Source organism: Morone saxatilis, unplaced genomic scaffold (genome assembly GCF_004916995.1).
Source record: "Morone saxatilis isolate NCDOM2014 unplaced genomic scaffold, NCSU_SB_2.0 Contig0, whole genome shotgun sequence".
Lineage (NCBI taxonomy): Eukaryota > Metazoa > Chordata > Actinopteri > Moronidae > Morone > Morone saxatilis.
In genome coordinates this window covers 15,981,793-15,987,792 of record NW_023339650.1, presented here as the reverse complement: position 1 = coordinate 15,987,792, position 6,000 = coordinate 15,981,793, and the positions used below count along the sequence as shown (strand labels likewise).

At 38.4% G+C, this 6,000-nt stretch overlaps 1 protein-coding gene across 3 annotated transcripts in view; it reads left to right on the top strand.

The window, feature by feature from the left end:
* The window catches only part of LOC118321130 (cadherin-7-like), an 87,099-nt gene that overhangs the window by 37,101 nt on the left and 43,998 nt on the right, over positions 1-6,000 (top strand). The window lies entirely within an intron of this gene.

Below are 6,000 nucleotides of genomic sequence, written 5' to 3'. Positions count from 1 at the left end.
CTTCTTTATAAAACTGTATCTGTCACTGTAATTTAAAAAGAAAAATTGAGCGTGTGCGGCAGATGATAATTGGGTCAGGGCTCTGCATTAGAATGAATTTTTAAAAATGTTTAAGCTAAATAGGATGTTAAGTTGCTCTCATATATATCTTTGAACAACTTGGGCCAGCGAATCTGATTGACACTGACATAAAATCACCTTTCAAGTTGATATAGTGAACTTACCTGTTTACCCATCCAGTAGATACAGTGCAACATTAGCTTTCATTCATCTCAGCCCCAAATCACTCTGTTTTGGATCTGTTTTTGGTCTCCACCAACTCCTCAGGGGATTATCTGGCATTTTAGTTGCTAAATGCTCCACTATGTTCACCAGGCAGGGGCTAAATTTGTCTGTTTGCGCTTTGGTACTGGGCACATAGTGTACAGTGGGTGTTTCGACCATTTTTACAGCCTGCTGCAGCTGGAAACAACCTTATAAGGCTAGTGAAACAAACTTGCAGGCCTGACAACCAAAACAATGAGCTGAAAGACTCTATAAAGCTCTGTATCACTGCAGAGTTGATTAAAGCCACTTTAAATTTCAGGGTTTCACCAGCCTAGTAAATGAAAGCACATTGCACTTCCTCACACCAATAAATACTGAGAGCTGAAAAGCCCATTGCACGTATCAGCATCACCTCAATACCTCATTCATGCATGGCACCATACAGATTGAAATTAGTGAAAACAAAGGTGTTTGTGGCTTTTTTAACACCTTCAAAGTCAAAATAAAAATGTCAGCAGGCATACATTGGTGGTGGGAGTCATTCCAAGAGAAGCAGTGCTTTGCTTACTACACAGGCACGGAGATCTCTGAAGGATTACACAGCCGACTGTCAACGGGGGGTACAGAGCTCAGGCTTAAGGAACCAGAGGATTAGAGTACAAGGGCTTGGAGTCTTGTGTCCAACCCGAGATAAGACAGCAACTCGGTACATCAACCACAGAGGAGGAGGCGTTCACACCACAAACACCGGGACGCTGGGTCACCCTCGCCACTTTATTTACTCTGCCTTTTCCTGTGAAGGTCTTCATCACAAGTTGAGAGAACAACAGGAGAATAATGCATTGCCTCTCTTTGTAAATATCTGCTCAAAGCAATTATCAATGCAGTAAAGAACAGGGAAGGGCCAAGCACCTCTTGTCCTCAATAATTCCTTTATAGATGTCTTTAAATCATTAATGGTCACAGCTCTGCACCGCTGATGAATGGGTTCAATTTAGAGGAAATCATGAATTTAATTAATTAAAGTAATTAGAGGCAGGGCTCGTCCATACACATGGAGACCTTATGGCCCGAGGATCTCTGAAGGCTTTTGTCTTAATCACGACAGGGATGTCAAATAAAAGACAAGAGAGCTTGAGGACAGTTGGAGGTGTGACAATTGCAAGTCTTGGCTCTCTCCCGCTGCACAGCGAAGGGCCAAAGGAGCAGTTTGAGGGCTCATTACAAGCATAGAGAATGTAATGTCAACCCAAGGCCACAGCTCTTGAATTTACTACTCACCAGTCCTTTATCCAGCTGTCATTGTTCCTGCCTAATTCATGAGAGCGGAGATCAAGGATGGGATAGTCATTTAATCCTGGAAATGAAAAAGGTGTTCCAGTTTAGGGAAAGTCAATCCAAATAATTTTTTTTCCTCACAGGTTGAGGTTCGGTGTTATGGTGATTTCTCCTTGCATTATGGGTTATAAATATACACTCAATGGCCGCTTTATTAGGTTAACTTGTACAGTCTAACAATCAAATGCAATCCAATACAACAGCCCTGCCATGATGTCTACCTTTGTTCAGTTTTTGGTGATATTGTTGTAAATGTGTGTTTATTACTGAGGTCCAGTTTGCACTGGTACTGGAATACATAATCTTGAAAGGTGTTTCATAGTTTTTATCTTCCCTGTTTACATACATGAAGAGATGCAGACTATTAGACAAAGCTCTGAATATAATGCAGTCCAGTACAACACCATCACATCATAACTACCTCAGTGACCTCAGTGCTAAAACATATACAGTAATAGATCACACCTCGATGACGGTGTAAGAAAACATTATAGACATCATAAAAGTCACCTTTATGGCAGAACAGTTGTATTGGATTGTATAAGATTGTACAAGCGTACCTAATAAGTGTATCTTGAATGTTAAAAAATGTTAGAACACACAGAAAGCAGTAACTTTCTTTAAAAGTGCTGTATTTCATTTTCACTTGGCAATTGCAAATAAATGTGGATTGAACTCTAAGCAATAATCCCTGCTTATCTGAAACAGTGGGGAGCAGGTGTGAATGTGCATGAATATAATCAACTTAATCAACGGTGGCAGCTTTGAATACTCATGAAGGAATTGCAGAATTACTGGGCTCAAACAAAACATTTGAGTATTTTTAATATTGTTCTTTATGTCTTTGTGTTCATGTCACAGATGTGGTTTCTCCTCTAGTTACGTGAAAATGTATTTGTGTTTTTGCATGCAGAAGATGATCCTCGTTTTAAAAGACATGCAGTTTGTATTGATAAAGTCACATTCTGGGTCACATTCCTCAAAACAAACAGCACAACAAATTTGCATTGTAAGTGTGCACTCAGAAATGCATATTGTTCTTGACAGTTGGACGCAGCCTGTATGTGCAAGTGGCTGAAGAATACCTGTCTCCCATTCAGATTAAGCATGCCACATTTATTTTCATTACTGGCAGATGACAGTTGCTCACCCAAGATGCGGAAATTGATTAGGAAACCTGTTTTGTACACAGCTGCGGGGAATAAATAAAAAAAAAAAGTGAAGATCGGATCCATCACATCAATGAGGATGGACAAATATTGAAGGGACACAGACAGGGCAAATTGAGTAGCAGATGACAGCCTCATGGAGCAGAAAGAATCTATTCAGGGTGTTTGACGGTTTTTTTGACATCCAGCTCACCCTGCTGGTATCACCTTTCATTCTGACAATATTGTTAGAACAGGATGTTTGTTGGACTTACAGGGCAAACAACCTGAGGAAGAAGCTAAGAAATAAATAAATATACCCTTTAAAAGCTGTGCTCTATCTGAGTCCATATTGAATGTTAATTTACAGCCTCGTCTGCCGAGCGCTGTGAGAAGTGATTTTAACTATCAACCTGTAATAGAGATTTAGACGTTGCCTGAGTTCTCTTTCATACAGTCATCCTTTGACCTTGGTGTTTTAAACTACCTGTAATATAACCTGTCATGACTAAGAGGTGATGATATAATCTAGGTGTCCTTCTACAACTGGCTTGGTGATAACTTCTCCAGCTTCACCACGCTTTTTTCTTTTCTATTATAGTGTTCACATCCGGGGCCAGAGCCTGTTAATTCTGCTTTATGGCCAGAATGGAGGACTCTAATCTTCAATTTCCATGATCACTTCATTCTGTAAAAGCCTGTAAAATACATCTCATGTTAGAAAGTGAGATTTTTATTAGGATGTTTTCTTCAAAGTAAAATATCACCAACTTGTAAGACAGCACTTTCTGTCAGATGTTACAATATAGGCTCAAGCTCAGCCAGATATGTGCAGCTAGCAATTAAAGTGAAATATTCGAGCATAAACCAGTTATTCATCTGACCAACTGAAAGAGGCACACTCATGGAAAATGGTGCCTTTTTCAAGGTTATTTCAACAATGTCTATTGTTAATGATTTCACCGCTGCCAAGTGTGTGGTAGGCGTCAGCTTTAATGCCAACACTGACGTACAGTCTAACAGCAAAAAATAGCCTGGACCATAATGGTTGTTTGTGAGAATTTATCAATTAAATGGCTTTTCCTCTCTATTTTCAAATGGATACTAATTCTTTGATGTTACATTACACTGCTTGAAAAAAAATCTGGAACTAATAAAACAGCCCAGTCGTAGCAACAAAGCTCATTTATACGATAATGAATGACCTATTGAAATTGATTGGCAGTGATTGTCGCTGATTATGTTTTCTCTGGGAAATCTTCAAAAGCTTTTCTGCCTTACCTTCCGAGGCACGGCTGTCAGCTCAAGTCACATCAACCACGTTCTGTTGGTACATTTAAGGAGAAATGCATAAAGAGTCATGTCTGATGTCTTCATTTCTGCCTCGGAGGAAGAGTGGGAGAGGACAATACAGTATTGCACGCAGAAACAGTTGTCAGTTGTCAGCAGAGTTCACAGTCGAGTTTGAAAACAAATTTCCTTCTTGTAAGCTGGGAGGAAGATTGGGGATTTGGGGGTCACTACTGGCCACTAAAACAAAATCAGGCTCTATATCTTGACTTGCATCTGCAGTAGGCTACTCTACTGCATAATGTTTTTTCCATGAGACTAAAGTAATATAACTGTATGGTATAATTTATTTAAACAGAAAATGTAATGTATATTGTACACTGTAGTCAGATTCCTTCCCTTTCAATCAGCCATTAAAGCTACCATTGCAAACTGTCTGCAGTCGCTAATAGAGGATGGTGTTGTGTTAGCATGATGGATAACTGATATGCTGGGACCATACAGATGAACACTATTACATAGGGATAAGCAATGCGACAGATAATGTAGTGTACGCTACTCCATTTTTTCTATAAACAATAGACTCAGACTATATTATAGGTTTATGTTATGGCCACCATTTTAAATTATTTCAAACATGTTGCTGAGAAATAATGTTTTGTGACATGGTGGACAAGCCTAAATACTACAGTGCCCATGAGCTTCAGCCACTGTTGCCATGGAGAAGAGGCCAGTCAGAGGTGTGAATCAAAGCAGTAGCAAATTTAAAATTTGTTGTTACAGTTAAGAAAAAATCACTGCACCATAGTTTCTGAATTTTACCAAAAAATGTGAACAAATTTAAGCTCCAGACTGTGTTTTCAGTTTTCTCAACACCATTATCTTTAGCTTACGCTCTCTCTTAGCAAGGCACGAAACAGAATTTTAAGCTTGGTGACTGGATGGTCCACAGACCTTATTTCAGACATCGAACCAAAGAACACTGACTTTGAGGCAAGGGAACTGGAAGTGCAGTATTAGCAGCAGCAAATTTACATGCAAATTAGGGCAAAAATCACCCTTTTAAATCTACTTGATTTATTAAATGTGGGGGTTTTCAAATTAAGGTGTTAAGGTGTTAATCCACTGGCTGGATGGGTTTTTGCCCTCTTTTATATTTTAATAACACCTTGAAATTAGAAGTGTTATATTAAATATTTCAAATTAATGTATAAGTTAAAAGCCATATAGCCCTTAAATTATGCTTCTCAGTTAAGGACTCTTTGAATTAGTGTTTTTAAGGGGTTTGTTTTCACTATTTTACCGTACCAAATATCTTTATTCACAATTAATGTGTTACTTATGGTGTAGGGTGGTAATTGAAGGGATTCTCTTTCATAATGTTATACTGCATGGATTGCAGGCTCAGTGTATCCCTTTTGGATAGATAACTTATTATTTTGGTTAAATTCAATTTGGGGAAAAAACCTTTTCACTGTACTAAGAGCAGTACAATGCATCCAAACAGCTGTGGAATATTTCATTTAACCAGATAATCTGCCTTTCACTGTGTACTAGCATCATAATTTGACAGAGCATCATAAACAAACAACACTTGAGATGTTTGGGCAACAAAACCGCTATCCTGCCTCTCTCAGATATCATTTTGTTTTCATAGTTACATTTTCCCCCTCTGCAAACCAACAGAAGCAGTTTGTGGACCCTAAATCAGGAACTGGATGGGTTACCATCTGTGCATGCTAACAAAGATTTTCAAATAAAATAGAGTAGAGTAATAATAAAAAGAAAAAATTGAAGGAAAAAAAATGTTTTCCCAACTGTATCTTTTTCTAAAACTTTGTGTCATAAAATTCTTTAATCTAGAGTTTTATTGAGCCCTAATTAGTGCAACACAAAGATACAGTGTCCTCCTATGACATTGCTGGAGGACAAATTCAACTCTTTGACTCTTTTAAAA